This window comes from Ascaphus truei, unplaced genomic scaffold (genome assembly GCF_040206685.1).
Source record: "Ascaphus truei isolate aAscTru1 unplaced genomic scaffold, aAscTru1.hap1 HAP1_SCAFFOLD_631, whole genome shotgun sequence".
NCBI classification, from domain to species: Eukaryota; Metazoa; Chordata; class Amphibia; order Anura; family Ascaphidae; genus Ascaphus; species Ascaphus truei.
In genome coordinates, this window is record NW_027456964.1 from 201,856 (window position 1) to 217,431 (window position 15,576).

General features: G+C 51.9%; 1 long non-coding RNA gene across 1 annotated transcript in view; it reads right to left on the bottom strand.

Annotated features, from left to right (window-relative positions):
- Positions 1 to 13,933, bottom strand: part of LOC142485748 (uncharacterized) — a 64,430-nt gene extending 50,497 nt beyond the window's left edge. Inside the window, exons 1-2 of the long non-coding RNA XR_012798695.1 lie at positions 13,890 to 13,933; positions 13,561 to 13,652 (exon numbers count right to left, since the gene is read on the bottom strand). This is a non-coding gene — a long non-coding RNA (uncharacterized LOC142485748). The remainder of the gene's footprint in view (positions 1 to 13,560; positions 13,653 to 13,889) is intronic.
- Positions 13,934 to 15,576: the final 1,643 nt, after the last annotated feature.

Consider the following 15,576-nt stretch of genomic DNA (forward strand, 5'->3'; position numbering starts at 1 on the left):
TGAGGGGCGGGTACTAGAGGGAGATAGGGATATTGGGCGTGAGGGGCGGGTACTAGAGGGAGATAGGGATATTGGGCATGAGAGGCAGGTACTAGAGGGAGATAGGGATAATGGGCGTGAGGGGCAGGTACTAGAGGGAGATAGGGATATAGGGCGTGAGGGGCAGGTACTAGAGGGAGATAGGGATATAGGGCGTGAGGGGCGGGTACTAGAGGGAGATAAGGATATTGGGCGTGAGGGGCGGGTACTAGAGGGAGATAGGGATATTGGGCATGAGGGGCGGGTACTAGAGGGAGATAGGGATATTGGGCGTGAGGGGCGGGTACTAGAGGGAGATAGGGATATTGGGCATGAGAGGCAGGTACTAGAGGGAGATAGGGATAATGGGCGTGAGGGGCAGGTACTAGAGGGAGATAGGGATATAGGGCATGAGGGGCAGGTACTAGAGGGAGATAGGGATATTGGGCGTGAGGGGCAGGTACTAGAGGGAGATAGGGATATTGGGCGTGAGGGGCGGGTACTAGAGGGAGATAGGGATATTGGGCGTGAGGGGCAGGTACTAAAGGGAGATAGGGATATTGGGCGTGAGGGGCAGGTACTAGAGGGAGATAGGGATATTGGGCGTGAGGGGCAGGTACTAGAGGGAGATAGGGATATTGGGCGTGAGGGGCAGGTACTAGAGGGAGATAGGGATATAGGGCGTGAGGGGCAGGTACTAGAGGGAGATAGGGATAATGGGCGTGAGGGGCAGGTACTAGAGGGAGATAGGGATATTGGGCGTGAGGGGCGAGTACTAGAGGGAGATAGGGATATTGGGCGTGAGGGGCGGGTACTAGAGGGAGATAGGGATATTGGACGTGGGGGGCAGGTACTAGAGGGAGATAGGGATATTGGACTTGAGAGGCAGGTACTAGAGGGAGATAGGGATATTGGGTGTGAGGGGCGGATACTAGAGGGAGATAGGGATATTGGGCTTGAGGGGCGGGTACTAGAGGGAGATAGGGATATTGGGCATGAGGGGCGTTTACTAGAGGGAGATAGTGATATAGGCCGTGAGGGGCGGGTACTAGAGGGAGATAGGGATATTGGGCGTGAGGGGCAGGTACAAGAGGGAGATAGGGATATTGGGCGTCAGGGGCAGGTACTAGAGGGAGATAGGGGTATTGGGCGTGAGGGGCAGGTACTAGAGGGAGATAGGGATATTGGGCGTGAGGGGCGGGTACTAGAGAGAGATAGGGATATTGGGTGTGAGGGGCAGGTACTAGAGGGAGATAGAGATATTGGACTTGAGAGGCGGGTACTAGAGGGAGACAGGGATATTGGGCGCGAGGGGCGGGTACTAGAGGGAGATAGGGATATTGGGCGTTAGGGGCAGGTACTAGAGGGAGATAGGGATATTGGACTTGAGAGGCGGGTACTAGAGGGAGACAGGGATATTGGGCGTGAGGGGCTGGTACTAGAGGGAGATAGGGATATTAGGCGTTAGGGGCAGGTACTAGAGGGAGATAGGGATATTGGGCGTGAGGGGCAGGTACTAGAGGGAGATAGGGATATTGGGCGTGAGAGGCAGGTACTAGAGGGAGATAGGGATAATGGGCGTGAGGGGCAGGTACTAGAGGGAGATAGGGATATAGGGCGTGAGGGGCAGGTACTAGAGGGAGATAGGGATATTGGGCGTGAGGGGCAGGTACTAGAGGGAGATAGGGATATTGGGCGTAAGGGGCGGGTACTAGAGGGAGACAGGGATATTGGGCGTGAGGGGCAGGTACTAGAGGGATATAGGGATATTGGGCGTGAGGGGCGGGTACTAGAGGGAGATATGGATAATGGGCGTGAGGGGCAGGTACTAGAGGGAGATAGGGATATTGGGCGTGAGGGGCGAGTACTAGAGGGAGATAGGGATATTGGGCGTGAGGGGCGGGTACTAGAGGGAGATAGGGATATTGGGCGTGGGGGGCAGGTACTAGAGGGAGATAGGGATATTGGACTTGAGAGGCAGGTACTAGAGGGAGATAGGGATATTGGGTGTGAGGGGCGGATACTAGAGGGAGATAGGGATATTGGGCTTGAGGGGCGGGTACTAGAGGGAGATAGGGATATAGGCCGTGAGGGGCGTTTACTAGAGGGAGATAATGATATAGGCCGTGAGGGGCGGGTACTAGAGGGAGATAGGGATATTGGGCGTGAGGGGCAGGTACAAGAGGGAGATAGGGATATTGGGCGTGAGGAGCAGGTACTAGAGTGAGATAGGGATATTGAGCGTGAGGGGCAGGTACTAGAGGGAGATAGGGATATTGGGCGTCAGGGGCAGGTACTAGAGGGAGATAGGGGTATTGGGCGTGAGGGGCAGGTACTAGAGGGAGATAGGGATATTGGGCGTGAGGGGCAGGTACTAGAGGGAGATAGGGATATTGGGCGTAAGGGGCAGGTACAAGAGGGAGATAGGGATATTGGGCATGAGGGGCGGGTACTAGAGGGAGACAGGGATATTGGGCGTGAGGGGCAGGTACTAGGGGAGATAGGGATATTGGGCGTGAGGGGCAGGTACTAGAGGGAGATAGGGATATTGGGCGTGAGGGGCGGGTACTAGAGGGAGATAGGGATATTGGGCGTGAGGGGCAGGTACTAAAGGGAGATAGGGATATTGGGCGTGAGGGGCAGGTACTAGAGGGAGATAGGGATATTGGGCGTGAGGGGCAGGTACTAGAGGGAGATAGGGATATAGGGCGTGAGGGGCAGGTACTAGAGGGAGATAGGGATATAGGGCGTGAGGGGCAGGTACTAGAGGGAGATAGGGATAATGGGCGTGAGGGGCAGGTACTAGAGGGAGATAGGGATATTGGGCGTGAGGGGCGAGTACTAGAGGGAGATAGGGATATTGGGCGTTAGGGGCGGGTACTAGAGGGAGATAGGGATATTGGGCGTGGGGGGCAGGTACTAGAGGGAGATAGGGATATTGGACTGGAGAGGCAGGTACTAGAGGGAGATAGGGATATTGGGTGTGAGGGGCGGATACTAGAGGGAGATAGGGATATTGGGCTTGAGGGGCGGGTACTAGAGGGAGATAGGGATATTGGGCATGAGGGGCGGGTACTAGAGGGAGATAGGGATATAGGCCGTGAGGGGCGTTTACTAGATGGAGATAGTGATATAGGCCGTGAGGGGCGGGTACTAGAGGGAGATAGGGATATTGGGCGTGAGGGGCAGGTACAAGAGGGAGATAGGGATATAGGGCGTGAGGAGCAGGTACTAGAGTGAGATAGGGATATTGAGCGTGAGGGGCAGGTACTAGAGGGAGATAGGGATATTGAGCGTGAGGAGCAGGTACTAGAGGGAGATAGGGATATTGGGTGTGAGGGGCAGGTACTAGAGGGAGATAGAGATATTGGACTTGAGAGGCGGGTACTAGAGGGAGACAGGGATATTGGGCGTGAGGGGCGGGTACTAGAGGGAGATAGGGATATTGGGCGTTAGGGGCAGGTACTAGAGGGAGATAGAGATATTGGACTTGAGAGGCGGGTACTAGAGGGAGACAGGGATATTGGGCGTGAGGGGCGGGTACTAGAGGGAGATAGGGATATTGGGCGTTAGGGGCAGGTACTAGAGGGAGATAGGGATATTGGACTTGAGAGGCGGGTACTAGAGGGAGACAGGGATATTGGGCGTGAGGGGCGGGTACTAGAGGGAGATAGGGATATTGGACTTGAGAGGCGGGTACTAGAGGGAGACAGGGATATTGGGCGTGAGGGGCGGGTACTAGAGGGAGATAGGGATATTAGGCGTTAGGGGCAGGTACTAGAGGGAGATAGGGATATTGGGCGTGAGGGGCAGGTACTAGAGGGAGATAGGGATATTGGGCGTGAGGGGCAGGTACTAGAGGGAGATAGGGATATTGGGCGTGAGGGGCGGGTATTAGAGGGAGATAGGGATAATGGGCGTGAGGGGCAGGTACTAGAGGGAGATAGGGATATTGGGCGTGAGGGGCAGGTACTAGAGGGAGATTGGGATATTAGGCGTCAGGGGCGGGTACTAGAGGGAGATAGGGATATTGGGCGTGAGGGGCAGGTACTAGAGGGAGATAGGGATATTGGGCGTAAGGGGCAGGTACAAGAGGGAGATAGGGATATTGGGCGTGAGGGGCGGGTACTAGAGGGAGACAGGGATATTGGGCGTGAGGGGCAGGTACTAGGGGAGATAGGGATATTGGGCGTGAGGGGCAGGTACTAGAGGGAGATAGGGATATTGGGCATGAGGGCCAGGTACTAGAGGGAGATAGGGATAATGGGCGTGAGGGGCAGGTACTAGAGGGATATAGGGCGTGAGGGGCAGGTACTAGAGGGAGATAGGGATATTGGGCGTGAGGGGCAGGTACTAGAGGGAGACAGGGATATTGGGCGTGAGGGGCGGGTACTAGAGGGAGATAGGGATATTGGGCGTTAGGGGCAGGTACTAGAGGGAGATAGGGATATTGGACTTGAGAGGCGGGTACTAGAGGGAGATAGGGATATTGGGCTTGAGGGGCGGGTACTAGAGGGAGATAGGGATATTGGGCATGAGGGGCGGGGACTAGAGGGAGATAGGGATATAGGCCATGAGGGGCGGGTACTAGAGGGAGATAGGGATATAGGCCGTGAGGGGCGGGTACTAGAGGGAGATAGGGATATTAGGCGTTAGGGGCAGGTACTAGAGGGAGATAGGGATAATGGGTGTGAGGGGCAGGTACAAGAGGGAGATAGGGATATTGGGCGTGAGGAGCAGGTACTAGAGGGAGATATGGATATTGAGCGTGAGGGGCAGGTACTAGAGGGAGATAGGGATATTGGGCGTGAGGGGCAGGTACTAGAGGGAGATAGGGATATTGGGCGTGAGGGGCAGGTACTAGAGGGAGATAGGGATATTGGGCGTGAGGAGCAGGTACTAGAGGGAGATAGGGATATTGGGCGTGAGGGGCGGGTACTAGAGGGAGATAGGGATATTGGGCGTGAGGGGCAGGTACTAGAGGGAGATAGGGATATTGGGCGTGAGGGGCAGGTACTAGAGGGAGATAGGGATATTGGGCGTGAGAGGCAGGTACAAGAGGAAGATAGAGATATTGGGTGTGAGGGGCAGATACTAGAGGGAGATAGGGATATTGGGCGTGGGGGGCAGGTACTAGAGGGAGATAGGGATATTGGGCGTGAGGGGCAGGTACTAGAGGGAGATAGGGATATTGGGCGTGAGAGGCAGGTACAAGAGGAAGATAGAGATATTGGGCGTGAGGGGCGGTTACTAGAGGGAGATAGGGATACTGGGCGTGAGGGGCAGGTACAAGAGGGAGATAGGGATATTGGGCGTGAGGAGCAGGTACTAGAGGGAGATAGGGATATTGGGCGTGAGGGGCAGGTACTAGAGGGAGATTGGGATATTAGGCGTCAGGGGCGGGTACTAGAGGGAGATAGGGATATTGGGCGTGAGGGGCAGGTACTAGAGGGAGATAGGGATATTGGGCGTGAGGGGCGGGTACTAGAGGGAGATAGGGATATTTGGCGTGAGGGGCAGGTACTAAAGGGAGATAGGGATATTGGGCGTGAGGGGCAGGTACTAGAGGGAGATAGGGATATTGGGCGTGAGGGGCAGGTACTAGAGGGAGATAGGGATATAGGGCGTGAGGGGCAGGTACTAGAGGGAGATTGGGATAATGGGCGTGAGGGGCAGGTACTAGAGGGAGATAGGGATATTGGGCGTGAGGGGCGGGTACTAGAGGGAGATAGGGATATTGGGCGTGAGGGGCGGGTACTAGAGGGAGATAGGAATATTGGGCGTGGGGGGCAGGTACTAGAGGGAGATAGGGATATTGGACTTGAGAGACAGGTACTAGAGGGAGATAGGGATATTGGGTGTGAGGGGCGGATACTAGAGGGAGATAGGGATATTGGGCTTGAGGGGCGGGTACTAGAGGGAGATAGGGATATTGGGCATGAGGGGCGGGGACTAGAGGGAGATAGGGATATAGGCCATGAGGGGCGGGTACTAGAGGGAGATAGGGATATAGGCCGTGAGGGGCGGGTACTAGAGGGAGATAGGGATATTAGGCGTTAGGGGCAGGTACTAGAGGGAGATAGGGATAATGGGTGTGAGGGGCAGGTACAAGAGGGAGATAGGGATATTGGGCGTGAGGAGCAGGTACTAGAGGGAGATAGGGATATTGAGCGTGAGGGGCAGGTACTAGAGGGAGATAGGGATATTGGGCGTGAGGGGCAGGTACTAGAGGGAGATAGGGATATTGGGCGTGAGGGGCAGGTACTAGAGGGAGATAGGGATATTGGGCGTGAGGAGCAGGTACTAGAGGGAGATAGGGATATTGGGCGTGAGGGGCGGGTACTAGAGGGAGATAGGGATATTGGGCGTGAGGGGCAGGTACTAGAGGGAGATAGGGATATTGGGCGTGAGGGGCAGGTACTAGAGGGAGATAGGGATATTGGGCGTGAGAGGCAGGTACAAGAGGAAGATAGAGATATTGGGTGTGAGGGGCAGATACTAGAGGGAGATAGGGATATTGGGCGTGGGGGGCAGGTACTAGAGGGAGATAGGGATATTGGGCGTGAGGGGCAGGTACTAGAGGGAGATAGGGATATTGGGCGTGAGAGGCAGGTACAAGAGGAAGATAGAGATATTGGGCGTGAGGGGCGGTTACTAGAGGGAGATAGGGATACTGGGCGTGAGGGGCAGGTACAAGAGGGAGATAGGGATATTGGGCGTGAGGAGCAGGTACTAGAGTGAGATAGGGATATTGAGCGTGAGGGGCAGGTACTAGAGGGAGATAGGGATATTGGGCGTGAGGGGCGGGTACTAGAGGGAGATAGGGATATTTGGCGTGAGGGGCAGGTACTAAAGGGAGATAGGGATATTGGGCGTGAGGGGCAGGTACTAGAGGGAGATAGGGATATTGGGCGTGAGGGGCAGGTACTAGAGGGAGATAGGGATATAGGGCGTGAGGGGCAGGTACTAGAGGGAGATTGGGATAATGGGCGTGAGGGGCAGGTACTAGAGGGAGATAGGGATATTGGGCGTGAGGGGCGGGTACTAGAGGGAGATAGGGATATTGGGCGTGAGGGGCGGGTACTAGAGGGAGATAGGAATATTGGGCGTGGGGGGCAGGTACTAGAGGGAGATAGGGATATTGGACTTGAGAGACAGGTACTAGAGGGAGATAGGGATATTGGGTGTGAGGGGCGGATACTAGAGGGAGATAGGGATATTGGGCTTGAGGGGCGGGTACTAGAGGGAGATAGGGATATTGGGCATGAGGGGCGGGGACTAGAGGGAGATAGGGATATAGGCCATGAGGGGCGGGTACTAGAGGGAGATAGGGATATAGGCCGTGAGGGGCGGGTACTAGAGGGAGATAGGGATAATGGGTGTGAGGGGCAGGTACAAGAGGGAGATAGGGATATTGGGTGTGAGGGGCAGGTACAAGAGGGAGATAGGGATATTGGGCGTGAGGAGCAGGTACTAGAGGGAGATAGGGATATTGAGCGTGAGGGGCAGGTACTAGAGGGAGATAGGGATATTGGGCGTGAGGGGCAGGTACTAGAGGGAGATAGGGATATTGGGCGTGAGGGGCAGGTACTAGAGGGAGATAGGGATATTGGGCGTGAGGAGCAGGTACTAGAGGGAGATAGGGATATTGGGCGTGAGGGGCGGGTACTAGAGGGAGATAGGGATAATGGGTGTGAGGGGCAGGTACAAGAGGGAGATAGGGATATTGGGCGTGAGGAGCAGGTACTAGAGGGAGATAGGGATATTGAGCGTGAGGGGCAGGTACTAGAGGGAGATAGGGATATTGGGCGTGAGGGGCAGGTACTAGAGGGAGATAGGGATATTGGGCGTGAGGGGCAGGTACTAGAGGGAGATAGGGATATTGGGCGTGAGGAGCAGGTACTAGAGGGAGATAGGGATATTGGGCGTGAGGGGCGGGTACTAGAGGGAGATAGGGATATTGGGCGTGAGGGGCAGGTACTAGAGGGAGATAGGGATATTGGGCGTGAGGGGCAGGTACTAGAGGGAGATAGGGATATTGGGCGTGAGAGGCAGGTACAAGAGGAAGATAGAGATATTGGGTGTGAGGGGCAGATACTAGAGGGAGATAGGGATATTGGGCGTGGGGGGCAGGTACTAGAGGGAGATAGGGATATTGGGCGTGAGGGGCAGGTACTAGAGGGAGATAGGGATATTGGGCGTGAGAGGCAGGTACAAGAGGAAGATAGAGATATTGGGCGTGAGGGGCGGTTACTAGAGGGAGATAGGGATACTGGGCGTGAGGGGCAGGTACAAGAGGGAGATAGGGATATTGGGCGTGAGGAGCAGGTACTAGAGTGAGATAGGGATATTGAGCGTGAGGGGCAGGTACTAGAGGGAGATAGGGATATTGGGCGTGAGGGGCAGGTACTAGAGGGAGATAGGGATATTGGGCGTGAGGGGCAGGTACTAGAGGGAGATAGGGATATTGGGCGTGAGGAGCAGGTACTAGAGGGAGATAGGGATATTGGGCGTGAGGGGCGGGTACTAGAGGGAGATAGGGATATTGGGCGTGAGGGGCAGGTACTAGAGGGAGATAGGGATATTGGGCGTGAGGGGCAGGTACTAGAGGGAGATAGGGATATTGGGCGTGAGAGGCAGGTACAAGAGGAAGATAGAGATATTGGGTGTGAGGGGCGGATACTAGAGGGAGATAGGGATATTGGGCGTGAGAGGCAGGTACAAGAGGAAGATAGAGATATTGGGTGTGAGGGGCGGATACTAGAGGGAGATAGGGATATTGGGCGTGGGGGGCAGGTACTAGAGGGAGATAGGGATATTGGGCGTGAGGGGCAGGTACTAGAGGGAGATAGGGATATTGGGCGTGAGAGGCAGGTACAAGAGGAAGATAGAGATATTGGGCGTGAGGGGCGGTTACTAGAGGGAGATAGGGATATTGGGCGTGAGGGGCGGGTACTAGAGGGAGATAGGGATATTGGGCGTGGGGGCAGGTACTAGAGGGAGATAGGGATATTGGGCGTGAGGGGCAGGTACTAGAGGGAGATAGGGATATTGGGCGTGAGGGGCGGGTACTAGAGGGAGATAGGGATATTGGGCGTGAGGGGCGGGTACTAGAGGGAGATAGGGATATTGGGCGTGAGAGGGTGAGAGGGAGCCAGGAGCAGCGCCGGTGCACGGGTTACATGCACCAGAGGCGAAACTTTATATTTTCGCCCCAGTTGTATAAAAAAAAATAAGATAAATAAAATAATAAACAGTGGCGTAGCTATCGGGGCTGCAGGGTGCGCCACCGCACCCAGCGCGACGCAAAATACAAATAAAAGGGTGCCAAAATACCGGATAAAAAAACAAAGAAAATAATTTTTAAAAAAAAGATAAATAAATTAAAAAAAATAATAAGAGGAAAAAATAATAATGATTATTAACGCGCCCCTAGGACCTCTGCGCGCTAGGCGACCGCCTAATGGACGACCGGCCCTGCGAGGTTTGCGGGAGGAAAAGGGGTGAATAGGATAGATATGCAGGGGGATGGGGGAGCAGGTGAGTTATACACAGGGGCACAAGGGCCCCATCACCCGCATCTCTATATACTGAGTGTGCCCCTGTGTATAACAACGCTGATCTGTGCTGCTCCATCTGATCTCACTGCGCAGTGATCCAGGGACAATCCGATCGCCATTTAATGGGGTCAGGAAGGAATTTTTTTCCCCATTGCACAGCAGGGGTTATGTTTCGCCTTCCTCTGGATCACAGCAACAAACTGCCCTTTGTGCATGAATTATCAGTGAGATCTTTATACACCCTGCATTGGTCTTCACCCCTTTGCTGCCGGAGGGGCCTGCAATGCATTGCTCTGCGTGTTACTATATCGCTCTGCAATGTGCTGCAGGCCCCTACCAGCAAAGAGATTCATTATTTCAATAAAATATTCTCTTTAATCCAACCTATGTGTAGTGTCTTTTCTATCCGTTGTATCTATTGCTAACAGCTCAGTGATTCTTCCCCAGGACGCTGCACTAGTGTCACGCTGCCAAGCCCGGGTGTGAAGGAGGTTTATAGGGTCACATATACACTTCTGCTAACACACAAGTGCAAATAGGAAGCCCATCTGATCTGTCATATCTTTTATTACACAAAACGGTATCTAAAAAGGTAAAAAGAACATACATGGGATTCTGCTACAAATATCTCTAATTGCAAACCAATTAACAAATCATTTAGATTGGAGTCGAGTCAAAATTGAAGAGGAGTCAAATATAGGGTAATGACATACAAATATCCCAGAAAAGTAGGCTGAACATACTCCTTAGTCCAGGGGTGCACAAACTTTTTAACCTGCACCCCTCCTGACTGCTTACCTCCCGGCTCGCACCCCCCTCCTCCTCGGCTCCGGCGTCAAATGACGTCACGGTGTCATGTGACATCACGTTGCCATGGCAACACGACGTCACGTGACCCCCATGGCATCATCTGATGACGGTTGCCATGGCGACTCGTCGCCAAAGATCAGGTAGGAGAAGCTGCAGAGACATCGCGCAGTCGGCATTTCATTTAAATGCCTTGGGGGAGAGAGCGGGACCTCTGTAGCCACCACGCCCCCCCTTAAAACCCTCCGGCCCCACTTTGCACACCCTGCCTTAGTCCATATGCATAAAAGGGTGAGCGGAACTGTACGTTCTAATTGTTAAAAACAAAAATAATAGCATTTTAATAGTAAAGGAGAACGCTGAAAAACGTGATAATTATATACAGTGATAACAAAATGTCATTAAAATCCCCAGAGCTGAGAAGGCTGGTCGGGAAAATGCAGGGTAGGAGCCGGAGGCCTCAATATAAATACCCCTAGCAAGCAGATTGCTGTATGAGCCACGGGAGGCCAACGGCATTAGGCAAGGTGCATGCAGCGGCTGGGAACAATAATGTCCATATAATTATCTGTTTAGGGGCCAGATGGAGTATCTATGGTGTAGGAGTGATTGACCCATACAGGTACACCCAAATAGATATATGCACAGTCAGTAGTATATGCCGGTAAATATACAGAGCATTAGAATGCGCTGAAAGGCACAATAGCCATGGAAGGTATATACAGTATAAACACAGCCCCAATACAGCCGTGTCTCCCAGTGGCTCTAAACTTCCAATCTCTGTCTCGCTCGTGAGCGTCACCGGCGTGACGTCACTACACCCCAACGCGGGTTTGCGTGACGAGTCGCGCTTCTTCCGGGAGGAGGTGTCACGTATAGCTGCATCAGTGTATCAGATATACCCTGTTGCATGGGTGGAGCTAGAGAAGTCAGCCAATAGAAAGGTGTCCGGCGGAATAGAAGTCGTCACGGACACCCAAAGGTAAACAAGGTTTGGAGGGCACTGTCATATATGGTCAGTATATAAAGGCGTATAGTAACCTGTCAGGGGAGTGATCCAGAGCTTCCCTTATACTGTAGCTCAAATACCGCCGGGAGGCACCAAAATCAAAAGAGAAGAGACCAGCAGACATAGGTCTCTGGTGTTACATGGATATAGGCACACGTGCATTAGGAGGCAGCAAAGGCCAAACTATCAAAGAGTATCTCTCTCTCATGAATAGTTGCATGTCCTCTATCGTTGGCCAGGATGAATATGCACCAAGATGTAGAGGGGCCAGAAATATAGGTGGCTACCTAGATGGCTGATGTTACAATAATGACTGGTCATAAATAGCCATATGCAGCCCCACAGCTAACTTCCAGATAAAATATATTATAAATAAATGTTGGCGAAGAGAGCTCGATTTTGTGCGGCGACTGCAGCAGAGGAGAAGGGTGACAGAGAAGGGTAGCAGAGTCGGCTGTGGGCGAAACAGACTAGTGGGAAGAGTTGGGGTGATGTAGGTTTACATTACAGAGACCAGCCAAATTCATGATCATCACTTATTTTTCAGTAAACACACACCTATACTTAAGGGGGCATCGCAATCATTTACAGTTAAACAAATTAAAACGATATACTGTACAATTGTTTTGTTAGACCGGAAAAGCGAGAAGGAAGAGGTAAGTCTGACACTGAGCCCCAAACAGTGGTAAAGTAGATATACTACAGAGTTCCAGACCTCTGAAGCTGCAGACATGAAGCCTCACCCACCCAGCACAGGGTGCAGTACCCTTGGCCCGGAGAGGCGGAACCCCCTGAGAACCTGAGAAGACCCAGTATCCCTCCGGGGCTTCAAAAGAGACAGCAGATAGGCAGGCCCTGACCTTGCAAGGTATTAAAGGCCCTTACGGCCAACATGAAGCGAACCCGGTTGATCAGTGGAAGCCGGTACAGATCACGTAAGGTGAGAGTGATATGCTCAAAGCGAGACATTCTGCTGAAACTGTAGGTGATGCAGGTTTACATTACGATGAACACCCACAGATCAATCTTAATGACCCGGAGACTTAGGGCTGGGACCCGCTGTGCCCGGCGGCGCCGCGAGCGTTCCCCACCAGCAGGGGAATCCTCCCGAGCCGGTCCCAGTCCCCCCTCGCTGACGGCTCACTACGCACTGTGACGCGTCAGCCGGCAGGGGATTCAAGAAAATTGTGATCCCGAACGGTGACGCGTCACGTAGTGCACTGATGAGCCAATCAGCGGCGAGAGCGGGAGCTGTCATCAGGCAGCTTCCTACTCAAGGTAGTGTGTGTGTGTGTGTGTGTTTTTTTTGTGGCAGAAGGGGGAGGGAGCTGCTTACCTAACAGCAGCCCACAGCAGCTCCCTCCTGCAGCCCGTGGAGGGAGGGGGGGAGTAACGGGTCCCTCCGCTCAAGCCACGCCCCCCTCCCGCTCCCTACAGACCGCATATCGCGGTCTGCGTCTGTCAGCGCCCCGCCTGTGTGCAGTGCGGGCGCGCTGACTGAGGGAGCGGGGCCTTAGCCTAAATGTGACTATGTATTTGTAGCGCATAGAGTGTAACTGAAAGAAATCACACTAGATCCCTTTCACAGGTGCACTATCTCTGTGCCCAGGACAAGCTTGAAAATGAGAGGTAACTCTTTATGTATTACTTCCTGGTAAAACATTTTATACATAAATAAACTTGGACAGCCATCAATGACAACGTTAGGTAGGAGATAGGAGGATTTTGAGTTGAGCAACAGAGATGCAATATTGTCTGTATACACACACACACAATATATAGCTACTGTATATTCTAGCACCTAAATAGTGAACACAGAATTAGAGTGTGTGGCTTGGAAGTGTGTGCCTATATGTGCGTCTAAGTCTGGAGTGAGGAAGCGCCCAGAATAGGGGGCTACAATTAAGCGCCTAAACGTCAGTATTACCCAAGCTGCTCTTGGAATAGCACGGCTGTAAAATACCAGCCTAATGTGCTACTGGAATGAATTGCACCCAAGAGTGATGAAGGGTGGAGCACAGTGCACCTAGGGGGCCCCGATATCATTCGATTCATTCCTACAATGAAATCACTACATGAGTTGACCCCACGGGATGCTGGTGGGTTTTCAGATAGGACAGGAAGGATAAGTCCAAAAGTGAATGACCTCCCTCTTCGGACACTCACCTGGTCCTATATGAGGCTCTGCTTCCTGCAGTACTACCTGCCCTGTTCCTGTGATGTGAGGGGAATAGGGACTTGTGCAAGGAATCCTGGGCCTGCAGGAGTACAGGGGAAAACTATGATACTCTGAGCCCAAGAACTTACAATCTACTGAGTTGTCATCTCAAAGACTACTGAAGGACAGGAAAAATCTATAATACTTTAATAAAACTAGTGTACAATCTACTTCGAGACTATAATCCTCGGGGCCTGCAGAAAAACTCTAACCCAAAGAGGGTACAATCTACTTCTGACAATGACTCCCTCCCCCTGCAGTCACATTGCAGACGTACCTTCTGCGTGACGACATGAGGCTTCCTGCAGTACTGGCCGTCCTGTCCTGGGGATGACAAGGAACAGGATCTGTATCATAGGGAGGAATGACAATGGTTATCATTGGGGTTGTCTCTGTAATAAAGGTGTAATCCCCCAGAATCAATGAGCTAAACACATCATATGGGAGAGCAGCCAATTACATGTACGTCCCAAAATGTATCCCAAATTATCTCCATGTCTGACCAAGTGATATTGTCCATCTCAACTTCTGTTATATTGCTGGCTAGATCTCTTGAGATGAGTATATACTGTAGTCCAATTCGAGTGTATTGGCCGTGAGGGGCCGCGTAGTAAGAATAGCCTCTAGACGTAGGTTCATCATTCTCCAAAAGTCTATCAGGGCATTGTCAATGAAATTATTTTTCAGGACCTTGGAGTTTTTTACCTCTGTGTGGTGTTCTTTGCGGAGGGTTCTTGTCCTATCTCTAGTATTATCTACTATGGTGTTTAATCCCCACCAATTATCAAATGACCTTTCCTGTGTTGCGTGATGGTGTGAAAAACGTCATTCAAATATTTGTCCTGGTTCTCATTTGGAGCATATAAGCTGACTATAGTCAGAACTTCCATGCCTATTTTACCTGTGACGATAACTATTCTGCCTGATTTGTCTCTGTTTAGCTGTACTGTATCAACGAGTTGTTGTGAACAAAACAGGCACTCCTGCTTTTTTGTTTTGCGCTGGTGAATGAAAAAAGTGGGAGAAAGATTTGTCCTTCAATCATGTTACATCCTCTCTATTTAAGTGTGTTTCTTGTATTATAAAGATGTCTCCTTGCCTAGACTTAAAGTTTCTCATCATTCTCCTTTTTATAGGTGAATTCAACCCTTTCACATTCAGTGGCACAATTTTGAGGCTGCTAACCATTAATTTGTCTGGGGTCTTTTTTGAACTAATTCTCGTGTTTTTATCTCGTTAGTCTTGTTGGTCTCCCGCAGCTTCGCGAGTGAAAAAAGTTGGTGTCGCCTCGCTCACTGGGTTTAGAACAGTGGGAATGGGTAGACGGGTAAAAATGAAAATAATAAAGAGAAAAATAAAAAGAAGGGTTTTATCTTGGGTTGAAGCTCATGTTCATCTTGGGCCTGTGACTCTGCTTGTGGGGTACTTGTGGTGTGCAGAGTCTAATAGTGTATATGTTCGGGGTGCACTGTGGTACCTGAGATCATTTGTCTGTACATCGCACAATCTTGTCACTACATTTCCAGCGTGTGCCATTTACGTCGTACGTCTTACATCCTGAAGAAAATTTCCTTATCCTGTGACTACTATATAAAAACATTGAGTTAACTTGAGCATCTTAAACATATTATACTTTTTTTTTTATATATATGTAGCCCCCTGTAAACAGCACAGGCTATAACTATCTCCCTTCTACTGTGGTAAGTCCTGTTAAGATCAGGCACCAGTAATCATCATGGGTTTTCCCCCTTCATAGCCCTGCCCTGAGTGGTAGAGGCAGGCCTGGACTCTGCTGCAGGCGTGAGCAAGAGGGGAGGTTCTGCCGACATCACGAGAGGTTGGGCTAGCTCTATATTTGGCAGCCAACTCCTGTGAGTTAGAGTTAGTCTGCCGCAGTAGTCTGTTCGGAGTAGTATGCCGAGAGTCTGCAGTGGGACATGTTCGAGTAGTGAGTCCTGCGGATC